Source organism: Eretmochelys imbricata, chromosome 7, assembly GCF_965152235.1.
Source record: "Eretmochelys imbricata isolate rEreImb1 chromosome 7, rEreImb1.hap1, whole genome shotgun sequence".
In the NCBI taxonomy this organism is placed as follows: domain Eukaryota; kingdom Metazoa; phylum Chordata; order Testudines; family Cheloniidae; genus Eretmochelys; species Eretmochelys imbricata.
The window spans coordinates 100,885,117-100,912,615 of record NC_135578.1 but is presented as its reverse complement, the minus strand read 5'-3'; positions in this window follow the sequence as shown (position 1 = coordinate 100,912,615).

Genomic DNA, 27,499 nt, shown 5'->3' with positions numbered 1-27,499 from the left:
GGTCTTATTTTTTCAACTAGTAAATGAAAGAATGATGTCATACAGCAGCATTAAATAGTATTAAACAGACCATAACTAACATTAGCTGTATAAATTATACATAAGCTGACACTTTTATGCATTTTGTGAAGAATTGCTTCATGGGTTATGCAATCTTTTCCAAAACAAGTTCCAAAGAATAACATCACTGGTTATGTTTCATAGCTACAAATTGGTAACTAAATTAGCATTCATTTATTAAGTTTACATAGAGAACTCTTCTCATTCAAATACTTCTAGTTTATAATTTATTTTTATCTGAGGCATAATTTTTCATGTCATGTTTTTGCCAAAGTCAATACAACTTGAGCCAAATTCTATTCCCGGTTCTGCATTTATACCCTCCTCCTCTTGGCTACTTACATAGATGTGTGTTTTCTAGCTGGGAAAGTAAACAAATGAGTCTGGTTCATCAAAATAATCTTCACCAAAATTCACTATCAAGTTTAGGACTCTATTCATGCACATGAGAAAGGCTTTTGCATATAACTAAGGGAGGCAAGACCTTTCGCGGAAGAAAGTCTGCAGATTTCACTTTTGATGCAAAATAAAAAACTCTTCCTGAAAAATATCAGGATGGTAAGGTATCAGAGTAACACTTTTTTTACATGAGTAGGTAACATGTACATACGATCATGTGGAATGTGAAGATTTGGACCTTGTGCACAAAAACATACAAACCAAGAGTACAATCCCTTGTACTCACAGGTAATGTTCAATATGAGCAAGTATCAACAGTGATCCATTCCTGTATTAGTACAACACTAAAGTCTCAATAGGAATTTTCCATTTGTATCATGTTAGCCCATCACGATAAAGAAGTTACAAGGAATTCAGCAAAATGGACAGTCTAAATACATCACTTAGCCTTTGCTATTATAAGGGACAGAAGTTCAACATATGGTGCCAGTTTAATAGCCATTCATTTTAAATAAATGGATCATTATTGTTTTGGATAATAATTCAGAAACTGATCCAAACTACTTTTAAAGGAACCTCCTGCATTGCTCCTAAAATCAATATGTACTGCAAAATAGTAGTATGTGTTTAGAGGGGAACCAGGTAAAACCAAGAATACAAAATATATGTATATGAAAGGTGCCGTACACCTCTGGGAAGCAGAGCCTAGAGGACAGGTGTAATGTTTTAACCAACAACAAGTGTATATAACAGTTCTTATAATAATCCAATTTCTATATGCTCATAACTTTCCAGTCATTCACATCTTGGGCTAAAGTTTGATTGACAAATTCTGCTTGAAGATTATTTTTAAACATTGAAGCAAAATCTTTTTAGTCTCTATTGAATTCTTGGAGAGTGGATCAAACCCATTCCCATTCTACAATAGACAAATAGAAATAATGTTGGTTGAACTATGTTTCCATCTAAGTATTTCTTATGTGCCCATAGCTCTGGTAGCTATGCTTTGAACAAGGCTAGAGCAAATAAGACTCATATGGTCTTGATGCAGAAACTACTGGCCTGTCTTATGCCGGAGGTCAGACTAGGTGAAAAGAATTATTGATTCCTTTTTGCCTTAAGATCCATGGAACATGGCTAAAGTTTCAAACTTTGCAGATATAGGGTATGTCTACACTACGAAATCAGGTCGAATTTATAGAAGTCGTTTTTTTAGAAATCGGTTTTATATATTCGAGTGTGTGTGTCCCCACAGAAAATGCTCTACGTGCACTAAGTGCATTAACTCGGCGGAGTGCTTCCACAGTACCGAGGCAAGCATTGACTTCCGGAGTGTTGCACTGTGGGTGGCTATTCCACAGTTCCCGCAGTCTCCGCTGCCCATTGGAATTCTGGGTTGAGATCCCAATGCCTGATGGGGCTAAAACATTGTCATGGGTGGTTCTGGGTACATATCGTCAGGCCCCCGTTCCCTCCCTCCCTCCGTGAAAGCAAGGGCAGACAATCGTTTCACACCTTTTTTCCTGAGTTACCTGTGCAGACGCCATACCACGGCAAGCATGGAGCCCGCTAAGGTAACCGTCACCCTATGTCTCCTGGATGCTGGCAGACGTGGTACTGCATTGCTACACAGCAGCATCAACCCATTGCCTTGTGGCAGCAGATGGTACAGTACGACTGGTAGCCGTCCTCGTCATGTCCGAGGTGCTGCTGGCCACGTCGGCCAGGAGCGCCTGGCCAGACATGGGCACAGGGACTAAATTAGGAGTGACTTGACCAGGTCATTCTCTTTAGTCCCGCAGTCAGTCCTATTGAACCATCTTATGGTGAGCAGGCAGGCGATATGGATTGCTAGCAGTCCTACTGTACCATCTTCTGCCAGGCAGGCAAGAGATGAGGATGGCTAGCAGTCCTATTGCATCATCTTCTGCCAGGCAGCCATGAGATGTGGATGGCATGCAATCCTTCTGCACCGTCTGCTGCCAGCCAAAGATCTAAAAGATAGATTGAGCGGATCAAAACAAGAAATAGACCAGATTTGTTTTGTACTCATTTGCTTCCCCCCTCCCCCGTCTAGGGGACTCATTCCTCTAGGTCACACTGCAGTCACTCACAGAGAAGGTGCAGCAAGGTAAATCTAGCCATGTATCAATCAGAGGCCAGACTAACCTCATTGTTCCAATAAGAACAATAACTTAGGTGCACCATTTCTTATTGGAACCCTCCGTGAAGTCCTGCCTGAAATACTCCTTGATGTAAAGCCACCCCCTTTGTTGATTTTAGCTCCCTGAAGCCAACCCTGTAAGCTATGTCGTCAGTCGCCCCTCCCTCCGTCAGAGCAACGGCAGACAATCGTTTCGCACCTTTTTTCTGTGCGGACGCCATACCAAGGCAAGCATGGAGGCCGCTCAGTTCACTTTGGCAATTAGGAGCACATTAAACACCACACGCATTATCCAGCAGTATATGCAGCACCAGAACCTGGCAAAGCGATACCGGGCAAGGAGGCGATGTCAGCGCAGTCACGTAAGTGATCAGGACATGGACACAGATTACTCTGAAAGCATGGGCCCTGCCAATGCATGCATCATGGTGCTAATGGGGCAGGTTCATGCTGTGGAATGCCGATTCTGGGCTCGGGAAACAAGCACAGACTGGTGGGACCGCATAGTGTTGCAGGTCTGGGACGATTCCCAGTGGCTGCGAAACTTTCGCATGCGTAGGGGCACTTTCATGGAACTTTGTGACTTGCTTTCCCCTGCCCTGAAACGCATGAATACCAAGATGAGAGCAGCCCTCACAGTTGAGAAGCGAGTGGCGATAGCCCTGTGGAAGCTTGCAACGCCAGACAGCTACCGGTCAGTTGGGAATCAATTTGGAGTGGGCAAATCTACTGTTGGAGCTGCTGTGATGCAAGTAGCCCACGCAATCAAAGATCTGCTGATATCAAGGGTAGTGACCCTGGGAAATGTGCAGGTCATAGTGGATGGCTTTGCTGCAATGGGATTCCCTAACTGTGGTGGGGCCATAGACGGAACCCATATCCCTATCTCGGCACCGGAGCACCAAGCCGGCGAGTGCATAAACTGCAAGGGGTACTTTTCAATAGTGCTGCAAGCTCTGGTGGATCACAAGGGACGTTTCACCAACATCAACGTGGGATGGCCGGGAAAGGTACATGACGCTCGCATCTTCAGGAACTCTGGTCTGTTTCAAAAGCTGCAGGAAGGGACTTTATTCCCAGACCAGAAAATAACTGTTGGGGACGTTGAAATGCCTATAGGTATCCTTGGGGATCCAGCCTACCCCTTAATGCCATGGCTCACGAAGCCATACACAGGCAGCCTGGACAGTAGTCAGGAGCTGTTCAACTACAGGCTGAGCAAGTGCACAATGGTGGTAGAATGTGCATTTGGATGTTTAAAGGCGCGCTGGTGCAGTTTACTGACTCGCTTAGACCTCAGCGAAACCAATATTCCCACTGTTATTACTGCTTGTTGTGTGCTCCACAATATCTGTGAGAGTAAGGGGGAGACGTTTATGGCAGGGTGGGAGGTTGAGGCAAATCGCCTGGCTGCTGGTTACGCGCAGCCAGACACCAGGGCGGTTAGAAGAGCACAGGAGGGCGTGGTACGCATCAGAGAAGCTTTGAAAACCAGTTTCATGACTGGCCAGGCTACAGTGTGAAAGTTCTCTTTGTTTCTCCTTGATGAAACCCCCCACCCCTTGGTTCACTCTACTTCCCTGCAAGCTAACCCCCTCCCCTCCTCCCTTTAATCATTGCTTGCAGAGGCAATAAAGTCATTGTTGTTCACATTCATGCATTCTTTATTCATTCATCACACAAATAGCGGGATGTCTACCAAGGTAGCCCAGGAGGGGTGGTGGAGGAGGGAAGGAAAATGCCACACAGCACTTTAAAAGTTTACAACTTTAAAATTTATTGAATGCCAGCCTTCTTTATTTTGGGCAATCCTCTGTGGCGGAGTGACTGGTTGGCCGGTGGCCCCCCCACCGCGTTCTTGGGCGTCTGGGTGTGGAGGCTATGGAACTTGGGGAGGAGGGCGGTTGGTTACACAGGGGCTGTAGTGGCAGTCTGTGCTCCAGCTGCCTTTGCTGCAGCTCAACCATACACGGGAGCATACTGGTTTGGTCCTCCAGCAGCCTCAGCATTGAATCCTGTCTCCTCTCATCACATTGCCGCCACATTTGAGCTTCAGCCCTGTCTTCAGCCCGCCACTTACTCTCTTCAGCCCGCCACCTCTCCTCCCGGTCATTTTGTGCTTTCCTGCACTCTGACATTATTTGCCTCCACGCATTCGTCTGTGCTCTCTCAGTGTGGGAGGACAGCATGAGCTCAGAGAACATTTCATCACAAGTGCGTTTTTTTTTCTTTCCAATCTTCACTAGCCTCTGGGAAGGAGAAGATCCTGTGATCACTGAAACACATGCAACTGGTGGAGAAAAAAAAGGGACAGCGGTATTTAAAAAGACACATTTTATAAAACAGTGGCTACACTCTTTCAAGGTAAACCTTGCTGTTAACATTACATACATAGCACATGTGCTTTCGTTACAAGGTCGCATTTTGCCTCCCCCTACCGCATGGCTACCCCCTCAACCCTCCCCCCTCCCTGTGGCTAACAGCGGGGAACATTTCTGTTCAGCCACAGGTAAACAGCCCAGCAGGAACGGGCTCCTCTGAGTGTCCCCTGAAGAAAAGCACCCTATTTCAACCAGGTGACCATGAAGGATATCTCACTCTCCTGAGGATAACACAGAGAGATAAAGAACGGATGTTGTTTGAACGCCAGCAAACATACATTGCAATGCTTTGTTGTACAATGATTCCTGAGTACGTGTTCCTGGCCTGGAGTGGTAAAGTGTCCCACCATGGAGGACACAATAAGGCTGCCCTCCCCAGAAACCTTTTGCAAAGGCTTTGGGAGTACATCCAGGAGAGGCGCAAATGCCAGGGCAAAGTAATCCTTTCACATGCTTGCTTTTAAACCATGTATAGTATTTTAAAAGGTACACTCACCGGAGGTCCCTTCTCCGCCTGCCGGGTCCAGGAAGCAGCCTTGGGTGGGTTCGGGGGGTACTGGCTCCAGGTCCAGGGTGAGAAACAGTTCCTGGCTGTCGGGAAAACCAGTTTCTCCGCTTGCTTGCTGTGAGCTATCTACAACCTCATCATCATCATCTTCTTCGTCCCCAAAACCTGCTTCCATGTTGCCTCCATCTCCATTGAGGGAGTCAAACAACATGGCTGGGGTAGTGGTGGCTGAACCCCCTAAAATGGCGTGCAGCTCATCATAGAAGCGGCATGTTTGGGGCTCTGACCCGGAGCAGCCGTTCGCCTCTCTGGTTTTCTGGTAGGCTTGCCTCAGCTCCTTAAGTTTCACGCGGCACTGCTTCAGGTCCCTGTTATGGCCTCTGTCCTTCATGCCCTGGGAGATTTTGACAAAGGTTTTGGCATTTCGAAAACTGGAACGGAGTTCTGATAGCACGGATTCCTCTCCCCATACAGTGATCAGATCCCGTACCTCCCGTTCAGTCCATGCTGGAGCTCTTTTGCGATTCTGGGACTCCATCATGGTCACCTGCAGCTTGCCACGCTGGCCAAACAGGAAATGAGATTAAAAAGTTTGCGGTTCTTTTCCTGTCTACCTGGCCAGTGCATCTGTGTTGAGACTGCTGTCCAGAGCGGTCACAATGGCGCACTCTGGGATAGCTCCCAGAGGCCAATACCGTCGAATTGTGTCCACAGTACTCCAAATTCGACCCGGCAAGGCCGATTTAAGCACTAATCCACTTGTCAGGGGTGGAGTAAGGAAATCGATTTTAAGAGCCCTTTAAGTCGAAATAAAGGGCTTCATTGTGTGGACGGGTGCAGGTTTACATTGATTTAACGCTGCTAAATTTGACCTAAAGTCCTAGTGTAGACCAGGGCATAGTTTTCATGGAGTGGTTGGTTGGTTGCGTGGCAGGGGGGAAGAGTTAAAAAGTTAGAGCTGTAAGCAATTGATTTTTTTTTATGCTCAGTATTTTCACACAGCTTAATGAAACCATATTATGTTTGTAATGGAATGCACATTCTTTCCAACTGACCTGGGCAGGGAGAAGGGCTACTGCTCTGGTGGACAGTTTGCATGAGAGAGGTGGGGGTGTCAATGAAACACAAAGCAACGTTCTCCAGAACACAGTTAATGTCAAGAAAAGGAGAAGTTAGCAGGTTTGAAAAAGACCAAGGACTTCTGTGTTTTGGAAATTATAGTCTATAATAATTCTACAAGAGAAAGATTTGTATTTGAAAAAGTTAAGTTTCTTTCATTTCCTTTGCAAATATATAGCTGTCAATCTAAAGACAGCTGCTGCCTTCTTAGGCTGGATTTGCAGAAAATTATCTCCAGCCAAACAATAGCAGCAATAATAGTTTGAATTAACAGTTCTACCACCCTATTTCCATAAATCAGGACTGAACTTCAAAACCTAATGAGCCCATTTATTCTAAATGCACTGACAGGTTCCCCCCGATTTGGAGGTGGGGGGAAAGAAAATGAAGATATTAAATATAAACAAACTGTTAATATGGCTTCAAGATAGTGGCCAAAATTTTCAGATTTAGGCTCAGTGCTTACCTTTCTGTTTGATTTAGCTGCCACCTCAGTATCCTTCTGACTGGTTGGGTGATTTAGACCTTGAGGTAAATTTAAAAAAATTCCAATCCTTCCACAAAAAGGAAAGACCAAATTTTCCTCTCTGACCTGTAAGAACAGTGCTCTTTAGTGGTCTCTCAATTAAAGGGAAACAAAAGGAAGCTTCTTCACATCCTCTAGCAGAAGTTCAGACTCCAGGCCCCAAGAGAAGAGCAAATATTGATCCAGTCCTGCAAGCTCTTGGTTTCGTTGCCCAGTACCTCTTCCCTCCACCAACTCCTGGGGTTAGCCCCTTTCTAGAATCCCCCATTAGCAGTTCCAGAATAGAAAATTATCCCTTTCCAGAATTTTCTTGCTGATCCCCCTCTTTTGGGCAGCTTCAGGAATAGCTCTATAGTTCCTACCAAAGATTATGAGAGATCATTTCCCTCCAGGTTTGTTTCTCAATTGACAAAAAGGGAGCTCTTAGATATACACACACAGCTTCCCTTCCCAGCATTCCTTGCTGTGAGGCCTACAGCTTCCATAGTCTCTCTGGACTATCAGACCTAGAAAGCCTTTGTTCTGCGCTGAACTAGGCCATGTGAGCCCTGTAGCCTGCCTTAAAGGGCCAGCTCAGCCTATTACAGCCTCCTGAATCTTTATCTGCACAAGTGGGCTGTTTTCATAAGTGATGAGTACTGTACCTGGCCAGAGAAAAGTCCATTTCATGGGAGCATTTTTTTTTTAATGTTTGGTTTCATTCTGATTCAAAATAAAAAGCCTGCAATTTCAAAGTTCTTCACAAAAGGGAATAGGGCTCCATATGAAAGTTTGGGGTTATAGTAGAATGCTGATTTAAACTTAACTGTGGAACATTATCTCAACTACTGCTGCATTAAAGTATGAGAATGGGCTAAACCCCAAATCTGACCCTGTATCTGAACAAATGTAATAAATTTGGGGTTCGGGATCCAGATCCAACTGTTTTGACTTGGTTCTTTCTCTGGTAATAGATGAGATGAGATTTATAGCAGCAAACTCATGGACTCAGACTTTAAGGCCCAAAGGGACCATCATGATCATCTAGTCGGACCACCTGCATACTGCAGGCCACAGAACCTCACTTCCCACTCCTGTTGGAGACCTATAACCTTTGGCTGTGTTACTGAAGTCCTCAAGTCATGATTTAAAGACTTCAAGTTACAGAGAATCCACCTTTTACACTAATTTAAACCTGCAATTGACCAAGCCCCATGCTGCAGAGGAAGACGAAAAACCTCCAGCATCTCTGCCAATCTCACCTGAGGGAAAATTCCTTTGACCTCAAATATGGCAACAGTTAGGCCCTGAGCAAGTGGGCAGCCAAACACCCAGGAAAGAATTCTCTGTATAACTCAGAGCTTTCCCCATCTAGTGTCCCATCACTGACAGTTGGAGACATTTGTTGCTAGAAGTCACAGACTGTCTACAATGGAATTGTAGATAGTCCCATCATACCATCCCCTCCATAAACTTATCAAGCTCAGTCTTGAAGCCAGTTAGGGGGTTTTGCCCCCATTTCTCCCCTTGGAAGGCTGTTCCAGAACTTCACTACTCTGATAGTTAGAAACCTTTGTCTAATTTCAAGCCTGAACTTGTTGATGGCCAGTTTATAACCATTTATTCTTGTGTCCATGTTGGTGCTTAACTTAAATAACTCCTCTCCCTGATTTTTATAGAGAGCAATCATATCTCCCCTTATCTTCCTTTTGATTAGGCTAAACAGCCAAGCTCTTTGAGTTACCTTTCATAAGGTAGGTTTTCCATTCCTCTGATCATCCTAGTAGCCCATTTCTGTACTTGTTGCAGTTTGAATTCATCTTTCTTAAACATGGGAGACCAAAACCTGCACACACTATTCCAGATGAGGTTTCATGCTTTGAAGGTTAAAAATTAAGAGTGAATTAGTAATTTAAAAAAAGCAGAAAGGCAATAGTTCAAAGTGTTTCAGTTCAAATTTTCAAAAATAAACACTGAAGATTTTACATAGGTCTAATTGTAATTCTACATATAATTACCTATTTCATGCATACAAAATTAAATTGTCAATGGGCTCTTTTTCAGGGGGCAAAATTTATAACTGTATTTCATGCATGCAAAATTAATTCCAGGCACAAATATGAATACCTGTGCTTCTAAGTACTTGATTGTACTCACATTTGGGAATTTGCACTTGCAGCTCAACTTCAGGAGCAATTTTTACAAGGCAAATTGGGACCAGAAAAAGGACACTGCAATGTCAAAAATGTGACCCACAATTCATATTAGGTGGATGTAACGAGGTGCCCTGCCAACCAAGCAAACCCCTCATGGAGTAGAATGGCAATGCAACTGCTCTGCTTCAGCTTTCTCTCATGGTCTTCATCCCACTTCACTCTAAGTGTGGCTTAAACCGCTGGCCAAGCCACTTGAGGGGAGGGAGAGAGAGAGGGGGAGAGAGCATGCTCACATGCACAACCCCTTCGGGAGTAACAGAGACCCTTATTCCAAATCCAACAGAAGACCAAGGCTGAAGAGTCTTCAGCCCAGCCAGGCTTGATTTTCCTGGGCTTCAATCAATCCCACAATCCTGTCCAGGCCTATCCTCCTACCAAGGGATCCATGCAGCTCCTGGCCCCATGCAGGATACTGGCTTCCCTCCTTTTAAGTCCACATCCCAGGCCTAACACCCTGCAGAAGTTTAGTGGGGAAAGGATTAATTGAGCATGTGTCTGCTCTTTAACCCCTTCATCTCTGGTGTGGGGTTGAAACACCCCGTCAAAGAGGAATTCAGTTGCAGAGGTCCATCAGAAGGTCTATGGCACCACTTAAGTACCATTTAAGCCAGAAGTGGGCAAACTTTTTGGCCCAAGGGCCACATCTGTGTATGCAAATTGTATGGTGGGGTGGGCTGTGGGGTAGGGCCAAAATTAGGAGTTCAGAGTGCGGGAGGAGGCTCCGGGCTGGGGCAGGGGTGCATAGGGGGCTGAGGGCTCTGGCTTGGGTGCAGGCTCTGGAGTAGGGCTGGGGATGAGGGGGGGGGATGCAGGAGGGTACTCTGGGGTTTGGAGGATCAAGGGTACAGGCTCCGGGTGGCACTTACCTCAAGCAGCTCCCAGAAGCAGCAGCAGCATGTCCCTCCTCTGGCTCCTACACAGAGAGGCAGCCAGGTGGCTCTGTGTGCTGCCCCGTCTGTAGGCACCACCCCGCAGCTCCCATTGGCTGTGGTTCCAGGCCAATGGGAGCTGCAGGTGGCATGTGGAGACCCCTGGCTGCCCCTATGCGTAGGAGCTGGAGGAGGGGGCATGCCTATGCTTCCAGGAGCCACACAGAGCCACGGCACACACAGAATGGGGCAAGACCCCAACCCTGCTCCCCCGCTGGAGCAGGGCAAGCCCTGGACCCTGCTTCCCGGTGGGAGCTCAAGGGCCAAATTAAAACGTCTGAAGGGCCAGATTTGGCCCCTGGGCTGTAGTTTGCCCACCCCTCATTTAAATTCTACTTTGATTTATATTTTAGCATATGTTTTGAGTGGGAGTTAATCCCTAAAATGTGGCTTAAAATGTATCTAAGCAGTTCATAGACTTTCTGATGGATCTCTGTATGTGTATTAATTTTCTCCCTGGGATATGTATAATTTAGAGCATAACCCTGCACCCTCTGCCATCAATGGTAAACTTCAACTGACTTCAGTGGTTGTAGGATCACGCCTTTAGAAACCTAAAGTTAAATCCTGGCTCCACTGAAGTCAGTGGCAAAACTAGGTTTCAGAGTAGCAGCCGTGTTAGTCTGTATCCGCAAAAAGAAAAGGAGGACTTGTGGCACCTTAGAGACTAACAAAGCTTATGCTCAAATAAATTTGTTAGTCTCTAAAGTGGCAAAACTGTTATTGGTCAATGGAGCCAAGATTTCACCCTTCATTTTAAAATTGAGCCCTTTAGTCAGTCATGTCCCAGGCAAATGGGTTGTGTTTAGCAACCTGATAAAATAGATATAAAACTGCACAAAGTAGATTTTCCACATGTAAAATAATTATGAGCTCTTTTCATCAGAAGTGTTATGTGGCATTTATGCCCTTTATGCCTATTCAACAAAATCAGTGGTAAGCAAACTCCATGGGAGTCCTTGGCAGAAAGCCCCAGAGGAGTGGAGACTATGCTTTAGTATCTCTCGTCACCCTGCTACAGTATTACCTCTAATTAATCAGAACTAGAAAGAAAGGATAGCAGTGGCATTCCCTGAATTTATAAACTTGGGTTAATATTCCTGTCCAGGAATTCTGCCCTTTACTAACAAACTAAATGCTCCTACATGGTGCCTTGCCTGTTCACACTCATGCCCATCTGTTAGGATGGCTTTGTGCCTGCTCACAAGTTGGTATGCCAATTTCATTAGGTCAGATATGCCAAGCTAAGATAGCTTTAGACGGACAGCCTGACTAACACTGCCATGCTCATGTTTTCCAAAACAAGCCCTCTTCAAACTAATCTCACGCGTTGAGTATTATGTGGCAAAATTAAACCACCTGAACAATAGAGAAAGGTTTGGGGGCATTTGTGCTTCAAAAAAAGGTGTCTTGGAAACACGTAATGCCGATTTGGGTTTCAAGGTGTTAGAATATTTACCGTAGGAACGCTGAAAGCAAAAAGTTTGCATCACGCAACTCTAAGCAATAGTATTAGTCCCAGCTCTTCAGGGCAGAGAGAGAGAGGGAGACTTATTTGTTTATGAAGCACCTAATACACGCTTTTTGATCATTAACAAACCATAGTGCTAATAACAAGATCATGTCATGCAGAAGAGAGTCATGGTGACCACATGAAAATTAGAGCTGTGCGTAGTGTTCATGACATGTGAAACCATGTGATACTTGTTACAAATGACAAGCTCAATCTGGTTTTATGAACCTATCAAGAAAACCTGGGCCAAATTATGATTTCATGTGAAAACCACAAAAAGCAGACACTTTTTCATGGTTCTTCACAAAATTTCATGTTACACTTTGATGTTGGGGTTTGATTCAAAGGTGAACCTCAGAGTGGGAGGGGTAAACCTACCGGAGTCTAAAATTTAAAAACAAACAAACAAAAAAACCCATGTAGGTAAACCTACCTCCCGAACTGAAGGGGAGATCACCAAGAGGGAGGACATCTCAGTCCTGGCACTTCCTCCTCCCCATTGCAAGTCCTGGACAGATGGATCTATGGTATTTATTTGAAATGAACCCAGGCAAATTGAAGACACCAACATTTTATGTGGCCAAGCACAAGACTGAGATGGGGGAGCAGGGGAGAGGGAGGAAGTACTTTTGCTTGTGGGAGGGGTGGAGAAAAAAATATAATTTTTCGTGTTTCTAGAACACCCCAATATAGACAGGAGTGTTCAGTATTAGAATATATAAATAGCCCTGGCTGAGAGTATAACAATAGCTCCGCTTCTGCTATCACAAAAGAAAGCCAATAAAGACATTCTGAGATCTCAGACAATAAATCACTGTCAGCATGCAAGGCCATGTTTTCTTGGTGTAAACAGCAAGTGTAGTCTACTGATTCCACCCTTGGCCCCTCCTGAAAAAACATGTATTTTAATACTCTGAGAACTAGTAAAAAGGAGAATTTTAGGGCAAAGGAGCAGCAGGACAAACAAATAACTTTGTATCTCTTGGTCACTAATTTGAATCTAGGTTAGGAAAGTGGTGCGTGAAAGTTGTTACCATTAAATGGCTTATGTAAAACCTGTTCATGGCTTTAGTGTAGTTCATATTGCATCACTACATCACAAAAACCATTGCCACCACACTTTGTTCTAGCTGACAATTTACCATGTCTCAGTAGAGGTGCCAGGGACTGAACAGGCATGTGGAATAAACTATTCCAAGTGGTCTCACCAGTTCTGAGAAGAGGTGAGCTGTCAGGCAACCCTAAAAAGAGTGATACTGCAGTTACCACTGCTATATTCTATTGATAACTAGATAACTTCATCCTTTTGGCCTGTCACTCAAGTTCTTTCCACAAGTAGTTAAATCACAGACAAATGAAGGACAACAACATTTATAAAACTTTAACTAAATATATCTTCCCCAGGTCACTAGGAAGGGAGATGTGATGGTGACTAAGACTCTGCTGAATATACATTTAGGTAGGTAAATCAGCAGCAATGAGAGTCACAAAGCTATAGTTCACTTAGCATATACAATACAACAGGGAAGAACTTGAAATGTATCTTTCCCATGGTGGTTAAAAACAATCTGCTACATTCTCAGATGATCAGAAATAGCTAATAATTTCCTGCTAAAAAGGACAAAATCCCTGTATAAGTTTGGAGGGTGAAAGGGAGACATCAGAAATGACATCTCAGACTGTGACATCCAGTCCCTAAATAAAAGATTGACAGTAGTGCAAAGAGGACATATAGAAGAAATCCCATCCATGCTCATAACCATGTAAATGCAGTCCTCTGCACCAGTACAGTGCCTAATGTATTAGCATTGGCACCACTTCCACACCACATCATGCCAATAAAGTTACTGAGAATAAAACTAATTTACCTGCCTATTTCACTGGCTGTAAGTGGACTCCATTAAAAGGGCCAGATTTTGACTGCTATGTAAAGTGGGGGAACAGTGCAAGGAACTTCCTCTTTGTAACCGGGTCAAGAGAGACTCCTTGGGGTAGCGACTGATTCCCGCTGGTATCCCAGAGGGCATAGTCTCACCTGTTCCACAGTCAAGCAGTGCAGTACATGCAGTGCCCCTGCGTTCAGTACAGGCTCAATGCCTAACGGAGGCCTGTGCCATAAAAAGACCGTTTGCGCCAAAATGTATAAGTAGTTGAGGACAATCAGGCTAGGACTATCTTGGAACCCTGGAGACTGCCACAATATATTCTGAGCATGTTCAGGAAAATTATCCATGGGAAACTTGGTCACCTACTGAACTTCACATGTCTTGTTTCTGCAAATCTCTGCTTTCTTACATGACATGAGTGAACATAGAAACACAGCTATAAAAAAAATAGCATGGATCATATAAGTATCAGGACAGGCAAAATAGTGATCGTATGATAATACAAATCTGAGACTGAGAAGAAATTGAAAAGATCACATCCTTAAAAGGAAATGCCTCTTAAAAAAATCCCATATAGATTATAAAGCAAAGCAGAGCATGAGCACATTTGGGCCTGTTGCAAGAATAAAGTAAAAGCTAATCATCATTTCCTCTTCACCATCATTGCAGTCATCAGATGCACATGTAGCTGCTACTGACTTAAAATTAAATTGACCAGTTGATCTCAAGGACTAAGACATGAAGGAGCATGTAAGAGAATCAGTCCAAAAAGCAGAATGCACACTTTAAGTGTTTCCTTTCCTTCATGTTCTGTTTACACTCTCTCCTTCCCTCGCCCCAAATATTCTTATTTGTTTGTATTACTGTTGGGCCTAAAGCCCTTCACTTAGATCAAGACTCCCATTGTGCTAGCAGCATACAAATATTCAATAAGAAACAGGCCCTACCCAAAACAGCTTACAGTTTATGGGAAGGGAAACAGAGGCATAGGAAGGGAGATGATTTGTCCAGGGCCACATAGCACTTCAGTGGCAGACCTATGAATAGAACTCATGAGTCCTAGTGTAGTACCGTATTCACCATTGCTTCTTTGCGTACTGCAATGTTTTGAATCCTGTTCAGCAAGTTGTTCTGCATTACTTTATTAAAATCATATGTTATTTTGGAACTTTGTTTTGCCAATATCCCCGGTTGCTTAGACTGGCACTCTTAAGTATATTTGAAAACCAATAAAATATCACCAAAAGACATAATACTCTAGAAATCCACTCCCTTCTGTATTTACAGTTTAACATCTAACATACTTCGTGCTTCACATTCAGCAAACTTTGATACAGTACTTAGATTGAAATTATGGTGCACCAGAGTAACATACATTTGCTAGCAATGAACATGGGAAATAATTTCTCTTTTATAATTAGGGGATGTCTACAGGATAGAGGTGCTATTTGTATGTATGTCATTATAGATTATGCCTGCCTTGTGTCAGGCAATCAGTTTGACATGTGGAGTTAACTGTAGGTTATCCAGGTCTGGGACATGTATTTGTTCTCCTATTTGTCTACTGTACCACAGTAAGTCAAAGTGCAAATGTTTCCTAGACAGGGAAGCTGTTTGCTAGTAAAGACTGTTTGTGATTTGTTAAATAACTTAAACTTATGTAAGCAGAGTCAGGATGAGCTCCACCCTGACATCTGGTGGTGAGGTGTGGCAAGTTGTGGAAAAGAACTTCAGGGGCTGATCTCATTTGCATAGGCACACCTACCCCACCTAGAATGAGGCCATAACTGCCCAAATGGTCACTTTGGCTGTTGTGGGATCCCCAGTGTCTCTGTTATTGGAGTGGGAAGAATAAATTGTTATTACCCTGATTATGGGAACTGTGCTTGGAACTGTACTTGGCCTTTTGTTATGATGGAGGGACTCACCATCAACTAAGTAGCACTCGTTAAGCAAGGGACATCGGTTCCAAAACTCTGTGAATGGAGAGAGGCTTGAGACAGGTATTTGTACCTGGTGGTGTGGGTCCCTTTCTGAGGGCCTGAAACACCAATTGCACCTCTGTCTCTCTCCACTGTGGAATGTCAAAGCTAATTTTGGGTCTATTAAGAGTCTTGCTACAGGTACTGTGCTGAATTCACTTTGGCCTTATGGTGCACCAGCACTAAGGCTCCCACTACTATGAGCTGAAATCACTGAGAGCTGAAATCACTGAGCACTGTGTCGAGTAGTGGGGAGCCGGAAGAACTAGAGTGCAGTGGTGCTGTTCGTGGATAGGCTGGCGGAGTGTTCGTGAGACGGCGAGCTGTGCAGAGCGGAGCTGTTCGTGAGACGGCGAGCTGAGCAGAGCTGTTCGTGAGATGGTGGAGTGAAGTGTTTGTGAGACGGCGAGCTGTGCAGAGCGGAGCCGGTCGTGGTGGAGCGGAGCCGGTCGTGAGACAGCTGAGCAGAGCAGAGCCCTGTGGGGCAGTCAGCTTCAGGACACGTAAGGTGCCCCTTACCTCTTTCCCCCCACACACAGGCACATTTTAGCCAGACTGGGGAGCAACACTCTGCAGATGAACTTTTGAACTCTGGGGCTGGACTTTTTGAACTTTGGGTGATTTGTGGATTGCTGGACTCAAGAGACGTTTGGGTTCTGGAACTCAAGAACCCAAGGGAAAGGATGTGGCCCAATTTGCTCATGGTTTGGTTAATTAGTTGTGGTGTTTCCCCAATTTAATGCTGATGTCCTTTACCTCATGTTATTAAAGATTCTCTGCTACACCGAGACTCTGTGCTTGCGAGAGGGGAAGTATTGCCTCTTTGAGGCGCCCAGGGGGTGTGTAAGATTTTCCCAGGTCACTGGGTGGGGGCTCGAGCCAGTTTTGCATTTGCTTTGATGAGAGGGAACCCCTGTGTACTGAACCCGGCCCTTGCTGCTATCAACTTGGCCTGGCAGAAGGGTTACACTTAATATTTTTCTCAGCAAAACCAGGGACAATCTTTATTCACATGAATTAACTGACCACAGACTTTAAAAATCAAAATAACAAAAAAGGCTCAAAATTGCTGCTGCTGTGAAATGGTGAAGAAATACTTGGATGTTTTTAGTTTTAATATTTCTGGCATATTTCTTGATAATATATTAGTAAAAAACATCGTGAGAACAAAGTTTGGAGAGCAGCATCTTTTAATTGAGTGGCTCCAACAGTAATTATTAGTTGTTTGGTTGTTAATTAACAATTTACTAATGGCTATCAGAAGAGTACGATTAAATTATCTCACCAAGATGTGTTAGATCTGAGAAATTAGTATTAATTATCCAATAATTTGTTGAATATTGATCAGTATCATATGACAATAGTTTTATGTACCACTTTGCCTTGTGATTGGTTGTCAATTTTTGTTTGACAGAATCACATACTTGGAGAAGTTAGGGTGAGATCCACAAAGGTACTTAGGGCCTAAGTCATGTTTTTAGGCACAACTGCGAGCCACAAAACTCCCGCTTGGCAGCCACCTAATCCTGTAGGTGCCTAAACACTGAGGTGCCAAATGAGTTTGTCATAAAGGTTCCCTGGGCACCTATGTTTTAGCCTCCAAGCATGCACACTACAGACTCACTCTAGGAGTCAATGTGCCTATCTCCTGCCTATTCTCCAGAGTGATTCACAAACCAGGTGAAAACAGGTGTTCAGCCACCTACATAGTGTGCCAGGGCCAATCTGGTAGGCATGCTTACAGACTGCCTACTGGATTGGGCCCCTAAGGCAAACTCACGTAAAAGAGGACAGTGACCTGCCTTATAACCTTTGAACTAGAAGATAGGGTACTCACCGAGGCTGTATGAGACCCCGAACTTAAGTCCCCCTCCATCAGATGGGAAGAAGGGACTTGAACAGGGATCGGTCACCTCTCAGGTGAGTGCGCCAACTACTAGACTATGGAACAGTCCTATATGAGGCTCCCTTAATCTCTCCTATCAAAGTTTTCCACTTCAATTAAATATTAATTGGGCTAGTGGAAGAATTAGGGTAGGGCACTCACCTGAGAGGTTTCAGATTCCCTGTTCAAATCCTCTCTTCCACATCCTGGGTGAGTACTCTATCTGCAAGTCTCCTCGCACCCCTGAGCGGTCTTTTTTCCAGCCTAGCATGTGACTTGGACATCAAACACCCATCTTCCCCTGGTTCATGGATCACAAGCAGAGATAGGCATCTATCCCCATGAGAGGGGAGGGGCTTAGCTCCTCTGGTCAGCATTTCCCAATGGCTAGCATTCTGGCTTTGTGGATTGCAGTCTAAGATGCCTAAATCTCCCCATTCATTACATAGGAGCCTAGGCATCTAATTCAGCCTCTGTGGATCAGTGTTGTTCCTGTGATTTTTCTAGGCACCACAATGCCCTGCATGATAATGCCTAAGTCCCTTTGGTATATTTGGGCTTTAGAGATCAAAAGGCTAGTTAGGTCACCTACTCTATCCTCTGCCATCCACAGGTTCTTGCACACTTTACAACTAATGTATTAGCTCAGACAACATTTTCTATTCCAAGACAGTACACTTCTATCACAGAGGAAGTAGTGCTTTCGACTCCATTCCTCTCCTTCAATTGTTCAGTTGAACAAAAGATAAATTTTAATCATGCACCAGGGTTTATTTTTACATAACCCATGCACAATTTATGTTTTCCTTCCCTACAGTAATTCCCATTGATTTCAATAAAATACTAGTAAAAACACAGCTGGTCAATCCCTGGTTCTTATAGCACTGAATTCAGTCAGCAAATCAATTAGGACTTCAGGAAATGTTCTAGCCACTTTAGGCCACTGGGAATTTTTGAGCTCCAGTATTCCACTGGGGCCAAATTTCCAAAAGTGGCTTCAGAAGTGGAGTAGCCTCTCCTGGGACATGGTGGAAGAACTGCTTGGGACGTTTAAAACTAGAAACAAAACAGTAGTCATTATACAATGCGGAACAATCGTCACAGGTGCAGGGAGATATTGACTAGTGAACCTAGTAGGTCTTATTTATCACTGATTTCTATGACTGTATGAAAACTTGAACATGAAAAACTGGCTTACATTCCACATGTATGCATGCAGATGGGCTTCCTGTGCCCAAGTGAAGTAATTACACGTGCAAATAATAAACTAGATATGTAAATTATCCAGTCTGTAGGAGCAAATACAGGCCTTGCACATTGAACTGAGTATTTTGTGCATGTAATGTTAGGGGCCCCTTTTGAAAACTTGCCCCATAGCATATACACAAACATACTATGATTATGTGGTATGGGCAAAAGGTCAAGAAATGCAACCATGGGAATCATAATTTTGAGGAATTACTATAAGCTCAGTAAAAGAAATCACCTCACTCACCTTTCCTCTCTAATAGCTTGGGACCAACACAGCTACAACAACACTGCAAACTGCAAGCATGTAGCTGACCAGGCTATGGGCAGTCACGCCTAGTGATGGAAGCAAGAGTTCAACCCATCAATTAGAGCTGGGTCCAAGGCCGGCAGAGTCCAGGAAACAAGCCAAGGGTCAGTACCAGAAGGACAGAAGCCAAATGCCAAATCCAGGGGGTAAATCAGAGTCATAAACCAGAGGTGGAGCCAGGGATCAAAGCCAGAAGTCTGAAGCTACAGGAGAACAGGAACTGGAAGCAAGCTGGAACAAAGTAGGAGCAGTAACTGAAACAAAGGCATGTGTGAGCAGCCACTGATCTGTTGTGGGGGTCAGGCTTATAAGCATGGCTATTGGTTTAGCAGCCCATCACGGGCTGTGGCCACTCTGTCATTTCCAAGGCAGTACAGCTGAGCTCATTAGTTGCCTAACTGCACAGTTAGTCAGGGAGCAGGCCAGCAGCTAGTCCAGCTCGTCTGGCCCCTGACAAAGCACAAGTGACAGTCATCAGAATAACTTCTTTATTCCTTGGCATAAATTGTGTTTCTTTCCTTGGGTTAGAAAGACAACATAATACATATCCATTGTCATTGTCAGATGGCAGAAGACTATTGTCCAATTAGCACTCCCATATTGCAATGTCATTCCAACCAGAATGCTGCATATAATAGGAAGGTCCATTCTTTCACCTGAGTAGATAACAATTTTTCTCCTCCATGCACACAAAAGAAGATCCTCAGTAGGATCTTTTTTCTTTCTCATAGTATATACAGAAACTTTTTATAGCAGGATGGAAAGAAAGCATTGACTCATGCACTCAGGCCATTATACTTCACACTTAAAGTGTATGCATTTCTCAGACAGTTTATGAAAGTATGGTTACTGTAACTTTACCTCTTTTCCATGTAAGATCAAGGTAAAACGATGCCAAATCTCCAAAAAGTGTGGTAGTTCTCTAATATACTGGCTTTGTGAATGCATATTGCAGACATCAGCTAGAGGGATTCTGCTCAGCCCAAGTGTTTGCCATTATCTCAGCATCTGGTAGGTGACCTGAAAAGAGGATAAAAGCCCTACTATTGCTCACAGGCAATAGACATGCACCTTTAGTTCAGATGATAGAAACCTGTGATTTTTAGAACAGTGAGTTCTACTTCCATGCTGCTTGTACAATATGCAGTTAGACAAGAATATATATTTTTCTTATGTTCATGTCTGAAATGGACATCACTAGATCCAACAGAAACAAATATATAGCACAAGTTGACCTGACATGGAATAACAAGCATTTAAACCTTAATAAATATGTTGCCAATTCAAAGGTGTTTGAATACAACTGTTTGGGAAGTAATATTTAAATAAATTTATGCCAGGAAAATTCTGACATTCACAACCAGTTTCTCTTTATTTTCTTTTTCCCGAGTCAATTTAATGTTTGGAAAAGATGCTGGTACTGAAAACCAAAGTTGTCTATTTTTCTAGAAAACAGGAATGAAGTGAGCAGTGGCAGTGCAAGCTTCCCCAATGTGCATTGGCATCTTTCCAGAAGTGAGAAACGAGGTCAGTATCCATGCCCATTCAGAATCATGGGTTTCTCTATTGGGACCGCTAAAAAGGTATCAATGAGTACCAATTGTAATGTGAACTTTTATGATGTGCACTAAACTGGACTGAACTCAACAATCTGCTTCACAAAGGTAACCTAACAGCCTCCAGATAGTCAACCTCCCAATTGTTACCAATCAGAGCTGGATTCATGCCAGTTCACCGAGAGGTGAAAGGCTCTGTATCCCAATGGCAGTCTCCTAACTAAACCTTTGTCCAAAACCTGCTTTTCTGACCTCACAGCACTAACAGAGAGCACGATGGAGGCTCACTAATTTTTCTTGAAAAGATTTTGTCAATGACCCTCATTTGCTTCAAATTTCTTTTTGGGTCCTGATATCCTATTGAATAAGTTGTGGGATGAATTCATTTAAGTATTCAGGACAAATGAATACTTGTCCTACATTTTAATCAAGTCATTGTAAAGATGATCCTCCCTAGGTAACAAGTATTCGAATCAACAAGGAAAAAATACAGATAAAGAAATTCTCCCATCTTTGCTGATCTGTGAAGAAATGACTAGGGATCCCGTTCAGGATGCAGAAGTGGAAACTAGAAACACTCTAAGAGGAAAAAACGGTGTTACACTGAACAACATCTGGGTCAAACACAGACTATGTTGGCCAAAAGCTTCTCCCATAGCCAGAAGATTCATGCACAGAAGTGTAATGGTCAGGATGATGTATTTGTTCTGTTGCCCTGGACAGGAACAGAGATCTATCACTACTGAGAGGTTGTATGTATGGGTTTTCAAAAATGGCAGACTCAGGCTGTATGTGTATAAGATATTTAGTAACTAATTTTTCCTAAGAACCTAGGAATTGTCATCCCTGATGAGATCAGTGACCTGTCTAGTCTGTCAAATGCCCTAGCAGTGGGCAGTACCTGATTTTTCAAAAGAAGATGAAAACTGCCATAAAGCACTAAGACAGTGTATTCAGCACTGGGAACAGGGAAAGGTTTTTGACTCCCACCTTACAAACTGAAGCATGAGGTTTGATTACCCTGACCATTATCTTAGCTTGCAGAGCTACATATTTTAATAGTAGTCATAAAATTACCCAGTCCTTTATTAAATCCAGCCACAGCATTTGTCTCAATGACCCCCTGTGGTAGCGAATTCCACTGACTGAACATGTATTGTATAAAGATGGATTTCATTTTATTTGTTCAAAGTATTGGCCTTTAATTTAATCATGTGTCCCCTTACTCTTGTATTGTATAGTTAGTTGTATTCTGGTTGATCTTTTTATAATTTGGAAATCTCAAATTCATTTACTTATATTTGTTAATATGGTCATTTAAAATGATTGAAAGTAGCAGAGGCATTGTATATCTTTAGTAAAACTGATACAAATATTTTATTAAAATAATTAACTAACAATGTTCAGTACATGTTTGTCTTTAGGAGCAACTGAGTGGATTTGAAATTTGAAACAGATGCAAGCCAAATTCATAAACAAAACCAGACCAAGTCAAGCTTTGCACTGTATAATAATACATCACTCACACTGTTTGCTATATATTTGCAGACATGTTGTTAGGTGCATTTATTACAAAAGTTAGATGCCTATTTGGAAGTTTTCACTTCTGTGAGCTTGTGATACTTTCTGTAGAACAGGAACCATAAATCATACTGTACTGGTCTGAAAGCCATGTACCTCCAGATAACTAGCACTTGTCATTAGATTGCCTAAAACAGAGGATTAGCCAAAATACAGAAGGAGAGGAAACACAGACTGTTTATACTGAGTATTTTGGTCAACAACCCAAATAAATTACAGGAAATGTAGGTATGACATTTCTTAAAAGTGATAGATCTAGAAGAGGAGAGAGAGAGATACCATAGGATATTTCTGTAGATACAGAAAATAGCTTAATGAAGCGATGTTTTAAATCTATAGATTATGTACTGCAGATAAAAATTAGAAACGTGAAATCATTAAATCTCTTCAGCATTGCTTTAAGCAACTAAAGGAGACACAGATGGTATTATACATGTTTAGAACTATCTTCTTTTGGTACTAGATAAATATTCAGGGTTGTAACTATAACACTCGTCACACTTACCATACACTGCATGCGCTATTTCCCAGTCCCTTTTCATATGGGACAGGTTTTAAATAAAATAGAAATTCCTCTTGCTTCTTACAGATTGGAGTTGATTAAATATTCCACTGATAAAGGGTAAGCAAATGTCAGATTCGATATAATAAAAAGAGAAATGAGAGTTCATACAAGCAGCAAAGCAAACAATCCATTTTCATACTTTATTAGAAACATTTATTGCCATAATGACTGCATTACACTAAGCAAGCAGGTGGAAAGGTGCTCTGTGCAAGGTATTCTCAAATATCTTTATTTTGAGAATTTTATATCTCTAATATTTAGACAGATGTTTTATTCCCTATAATATAGTCAGGGTATGAAATGCTGTAATTTCAGTCACTACATAAGGATCAAAATTGTACTTGAAGATCATGGCCTGTCATTGTGATTTCAACCATAATGGTAGACCATTAAATGCTCAATTTTTCTGCTTTGACTTTATATTCCCAATGGTGGGTTGCTTTAAATATAGGCAGTAGAGCAATGTGTGCATTGGCAAGTACTCTGCCCAAATTTGCGGAACACATTGCAAGTGCAGTTCTCAATTATTTTGCTCCTTCTACAATTTTATAAATAAGCAAGTCTTATCCAAAGCCTAAATAAAAATTATGAAGATGGACAGTTTGTCCTTTAAAAATCTATACCACTGTTGAACAGCTGTGGCAGGTTATCTTGAAAAACAGTGGGAATTGCAATTAATTGGATCTACATTCCAAAAGACAGCAGACCAGATTTTTAACTATAATATTTCCCATTTCAGAGCTTGCCTTTCTCTTAATTTACCAAATTAGGAAATAAACTTTGCAAATAATTTAACACAAGATGTCATTGTTCTTTAATTTAATTTTAAAAAGTGAAACCTATTTTAAATACTTAGCACCCAGTCCTACATTTCTTGTGCAGCCTAGACATAAACGTTTCTATTTTATTCAAACATAAAAGTTTCTCTTAAGGTCAGTGGGAACTTTGGCTGCATTTCCAATATGGAACAAACCCATTATCTTTAGGATTTGTCACCCAGATTATCTAGTGAATACATTTTATTTTCAAAGAGTCTTAGTTTCTCCAAGATGGTGAAAAGTGTATCCCGTTGCTGGGATTTTGTTTTGAGTTTTTTTGTTTGGTTGGTATGTGTATATGCATACATACATATCTTTCTGGAAAATTTATTACTGAATCCCCTCATTTCATTAACTAAGATCATTAAAACATTAGTTCCTCTCTAACTGGCAGTGTTCCAAAACCAGAATATACACAATGTCTAGGACAGTTTCATTTTGTAATCTGCATGACACAGTATATTAATTTTCAGGATTTATCACAAAAAAGCGAAGTCACACTAAGTACAATTGGTGTAACTATTTTCTGTGTGGAAAATATGTAAAGAGTATCAGAAGCAGTGTTGGGCTAATAATCATCTATAAGGATATAGGCTTGCAAGTGTCACTTAAGAACAGAAAAGATAAAATAATCTTGAAAAGTCCTTTGCTATTCCTTCGGCTTAAGTGGATTGATGAGAAGCAGGAATCTTAATGCTAAGGCATATATGCAGCAATACCAATAATTATTTATTTATATATTAATTTATTTATATATATCTCCCTGTATCCATCTACAACCATGGTGACAGTATTGTGTAATTCTGTAAAAATAACCAATAATCTTTGCATCAATTCAATACAGTCACTCCTGTCCACTGCCATAAAGTCACCTTGCCTTGGTTTAAAGTACGTTAATAAAATACTTTGCCCTCTGATTTCCAGCTCCCCAAATGAGGATACTCATTAGGGTGACCAGCTGTTCCATTTTTAAAGGGACAGTCCCATATTTAAGCCCTCCTGCAGGTGTCCTGACTTTTTCTTACAAATGTGTAAATTGCCCCGTATTTTCTCTCTCCCCCTGATCAGTACTGGTGGGTCCTTCTGCTGGCTGGATCCCTGCTCGCAAGCCGCCTACGCACCAGCGGTGAGTGGGAAGGTCCAGTGTACAACAATGGGGGTGGGGCAAAGCTGCAATGTGTGGGGCCGGCCATTCCGCCCTGCTGGTCCATCAGTGCAGCCCCTGCTGCGTGCCAGCTCTCGGCCAGCGGGACCTCGACCCTGTTTCTGGCCAGCACTGGCTGCGCACTGTGGCAGCCAGTGAGTGCGGGCAGGTGCCAGGCAGTGGCCGGTTATGTGTCACCTCTGCTGCCCACACATTGGACCTTTACGTGCTCCCTCCTTGATGTCCTCTCCCTGCTTTGTCCCTTCACTCCCTCCCAGCCCGACTGCTCCATCATATCTCCCCGAGCAGGCCACATCCCACTCCCAGCAGCTGTGCGGAGAACCAGCCCCCGGTTGGAGCGCTCAGCTCACCAGCAGCTTGGCCGGCAGGCTCCTTCCTTCCCCCACTGTCTCTGGCTGGGCCAGCGCCCTGGGAAAGCCCAAGACCCTCTAGCCCAGGGCACTGGCCAGGAGGAGCTGAGCCCTGTGTGTGCCAAAGCCCCGCAAAGCACTGGCACAGGGAAGCCTCTCCCTCACCCCTCAGCTAAGCTCTGGAGTGGTGGAGGGGGAAAGCAATTTCCAGCCTCTTCACATCGTGACCCTGCAGCCTCCACAGCAGTCCCTGGGGCAGGGGCTTAGTACCCTTTTCACCTGCTCCCGCACTGCACTGGGTCCTGCCCCCAGGGAGCACAGGGCTGCTCCGTCCCCTAGTTACCCTCTGCTGCTGAGCCACCTCTCTGGCCGGGTTCATTGAAGTCCCTGCAGTCATGTTCCCTGGGCCCTGGTGCACAATGCATCCTTTGGGCTTAACCCCTTTCTGCCAGCACTGTAGCGGGGGACAGGAGGCGGCTGGGTTATGTCGGTGGCCAGCAGCAGCCTGGAGGTATTAGCTGCCTTTCGACACCGTGTGGACAGGAAGGAACGAGCTGTTTCCAGCCACATGGGGGTGGGGGACCAGCGGGGGAAGAGATGAGCTCTTCAAAGACATGGGCCAGGTCATCCCTTCCCTTCCCCCTCCTCACCTGTGTCTGGAAGCAGCTCCCATCACTCCCCTCTCGCACAGTGCCAAAAGGCTGCTTCTGGCCACATTCTGGGGTGAACCCTGGCAGAAATCTGGGGAGAGGGAGCATGTGACCGTGCATACCCCCCACCACCATGTTGCCTTGGGAACTGCCCCCCCACCTGCACCAGGAGAGGCTGATCCATCCCAGGGGCCCAGCCAGGCTTGGAGGGTGGAGAGTGCTGGACAGGGAGAGTCGGGTTGGTCGGTGTGTGTCACCTCTCCCTGTGTGAACCCTAAACCTTTAAAGATAAGAAGGTAAATAAAAAGAATCCAGCTTCACAGTATTTCTTTTTAACAGGGGCTCTGTCAACTTGATATTAATTTGAACCTTTGTACTGCATAGTTCTGATTGATTGCCATTGAACTCGCTTGAGTATGAGTAATTTTACCAGCATAGGGAAATATGGTCATCCCTAATACTCATGGGCCTGCCAGATGAAGGTTGTTCCATAGATGAAGGATGGACTCGAGCAGGGCTGTTCTGCCACAGCCCTGAAGAACAGTAAATGAAAACTTTGGCCTAGAGATCATTAGCTCCTGCTCCAACTGCTTTGTACTGCTCCATTAGCACAAAGGAGCTAAAAAGTCAGCAGATACGGCCAGCTGCTTATTTTTGGACTATGCTGGTGGCATTCTTTTAGTCCTCTAGTGACAGAGCGCAGGCTTCCTGGCTCTGGCATATCAGGGCCGTAGCTAGAGTTCTACTGAACTTTGATGATTTCTCAGCTATGGAACAGCTCCTGGAGGACTGTTGCAAATGGTTCGGTTTCATGCACCATACGGCTGTTTGGAATTGGACTGGGAACTGAGCAAACCCTGACAATCCCCAATACAAGGTGGAGTGAGGAAAGATAGCATAAAGTAATCTTTGGCCCCTCTTCTCGGTGGTGACAAGCACTGCTTTAACACAATTAACGATCTAGCCCTCTAACTCATCACAGTAACTGTGAAAATACTAAGAAACATAATACCCAGAGTTAATTTTTACTATGGAGTCCCTACTTCTGTCAAACAGCCATCCCCACCTCCACTCAATCTAAGACAGATCTTACAGGGGATTCAAAGGCAGCAGAGCAGGTCTAACAATTAGTAAGACTGAAGACTTGTGAGATTGAAGCCACTGGAGAAATATGCTCTTCCTAATACATTATGGGGAAAATGTGTGGAAGTCCACATAATTTCTGACAGGTTTCAGAGTAGCAGCTGTGTTAGTCAGCTCTACGATACAACCCCATTTGCTCCAACCCCTCAGACAGAGACAAACACCTACAAGATCTCTATCAAGCATTCTTACAACTACAATACCCACCTGCTGAAGTGAAGAAACAGATTGACAGAGCCAGAAGAGTACCCAGAAGTTACCTACTACAGGACAGGCCCAACAAAGAAAATAACAGAACGTCACTAGCCATCACCTTCAGCCCCCCAACTAAAACCTCTCCAACCCATCATCAAGGATCTACAACCTATCCTGAAGGACGACCCATCACTCTCACAGATCTTGGGAGACAGGCCGGTCCTTGCTTACAGACTGCCCTCCAACCTGAAGGAAATACTCACCAGCAACCGCACACCACAAAACAGAACCACAAACCCCGGAATCTATCCTTGCAACAAAGCCCATTGCCAACTGTGTCCACATATCTATTCAGGGGACACCATCACAGG